This window comes from Rissa tridactyla, chromosome 2, assembly GCF_028500815.1.
Source record: "Rissa tridactyla isolate bRisTri1 chromosome 2, bRisTri1.patW.cur.20221130, whole genome shotgun sequence".
NCBI classification, from domain to species: Eukaryota; Metazoa; Chordata; class Aves; order Charadriiformes; family Laridae; genus Rissa; species Rissa tridactyla.
The window spans coordinates 120,521,933-120,524,260 of NC_071467.1; positions in this window are offsets into that span (position 1 = coordinate 120,521,933).

Here is a 2,328-nt window from a genome sequence, read left to right on the forward strand (position 1 = left end):
AAATAGCCATATAAGAGAAAACAATAACTCTGCTAAGAGTGAGGCTAACCACAACATAGTGTGGCTTGATAGATCCTGTCTTTGCCAACACCATCTTTCCAAACAGTGAAGTGAGTGAAAAGTGAAGTCAAGTGAAGTGAAAATTCAGACTTCATTTGTCAGAAGAAGATTTTCATGTGCTTATTTGAAGGGTCTTAACTTACAGACTAAGGTGTTTTTTGATCCACGTCTTCCTTTACCAAGAAAAGAGGAGTCATTGTTTCTTGTGCATAAATGGATTGATCACGCTCTCTTCTAGCTTTCTTACAGAGGATACAGAAGATTCTGCTGAAGGTCTGCTTATATTAGTAGCAAATGCTCTCATCTTTTTACAAGTGTAACATCCTATGTTTGAATTGTTTATTTAACTCTTCTGCCGTGGAGAAGGTGGCCTGTACTGCAAAAGTACTTCTGTATGTATTTCACAAGTGAAGAAACTTTCATACAACAAACACTAATTTACTAATCACATCCATTTTAATCTTAAGTACACATGGTTCAAAACTTACGAACAAGAAGTAGGCTTCAGATCTGCTTCAGCTCTTGCTGCTTCCTGAAAAGCAGCCAGGAGGGGCTCTGAGAATGCCTTAGAATGGAAAGAACGGAGGAGCTCCGCTTCCAAGAAGTACTGGAAATCTTCTCAGACAGATCAATAGTTGTGGCTATTACAGAATTTTGCCAGTCTTCCTGTAATTCTTGATGCAAATGCTGTCAAGACTAGTAATTTGGAGAATGAAGGACATGAGCTTACCTATTTGGGCCTGAAGTTACGGGTTTTTGAGTCCATATATTCTTTAAATTCTTATCTTCCTAAAGAGAAGGCTTTATGATCATCCTGCATCTTACTACCTTTCTTTCCATAGTTTATAGGGTAGATGAGCTAGCAGAATTGCTATGTCCTTTGAAGTCAACAGCTCCCTATAGGAAGATGGCAAGAGCCTTAGCTGCCATAACCAGAGCACAGAAAAATTACCTTTTTTTGACATGGGCATGACTCTGGCTAAATATAGAGAAAGAGAGATGGAGCCAGGACCATTTCCTTTTGCCACTATCTATTTTGAATTGATAAATGATATCTTTCTTCTCTCTACAGATTTTTTAAAAGATCACTGGAACCTCAGTCTGCAGGATGGATGAATTTGACAACGTACTATCAGTCTCAGGAGAGGAAATAATGTCATTATTCTACTTTAAGAGAAATTACAGAAATTAGCACAACTGGACTTTGGACATGTCTTTTTAACTGTCTTTCCAACTGTACCCGATCTCCTAGACGTGGTCTTGAAGGCCTTGCCAGTGCTAAAATCCCTTTGGCAGTGAAGTTGCCTAGTCATAGAACAGACCATATAATGTAATAGTTCAAATGATTAGTTGTTATTTCAGTAGCAACTCATGTTTATTTATTTGAGTGTTAATACTTGGCAACTTCTGATGAAGAAGCATTATTGTCTAAATCAGTAAAGCTAGCCCTTTCTAGGCAAATGTCCACCTTTTATCCCCATCTTTCTTTATAAGAAATGCTTTAAGGAGTACAGTAGTTTCAGCTATTTCATGGCCAGAATATAATCCTATGCAATATTACTGACATCACCTCAACAAGGATTTGTAAGGGCCAAAGAATAAGCCAGCTTCTACCCTCATCATCACTCTGAAATTCCATCACTGTATATCTTTTTTTACAGTAGAATTTTTAGCATTTTTTGATTGTGGAGAAAAATTTAGAAACATAACCTTTGTCTTTTGGGGTTTAATCCAAACTCAAGATTTTTTGAACTGAACAGATTTTTATTTTTCTTAAATACAGTGTATTTGTTACTCTATTTTCTGGATTTTACCATACCTAAGAAAATGTATTTAAGTGAGAAGAAATAATATCTTTTGGATCAAATGTCCCTACATTACAGGTACAAATGAACATGAGAGCTCCAGGCAGACCTGGTGTTACTCTGGAATTCAGATAGCTATGCTGTGCTGACCCAGTGTGTGCAATATTCAGGACTGTGAATAAAAGAAGTTCCAGAATGAAATCAATTCAATAAGAGGAGGTTGTTGCTGACTGAGCTGGAAAGTGCTGTGTATGCACTGCTGTCTACCGTATGCACGAGAAAACCCTGCTGCAGAGGCAGATGATGTCACTGCTAGAAGGCAAATGGAAGAACTTGATGTCATCAATGTTAGCATTATTCATGTCAAAGCATCAGTGCTTTAAAAATCTATTCTTACAGAAGGAGCAAACCTGAACATTCTCTTTTGTGTAGAAGCTCTAGGCATACTGAAAGCTCCATTATT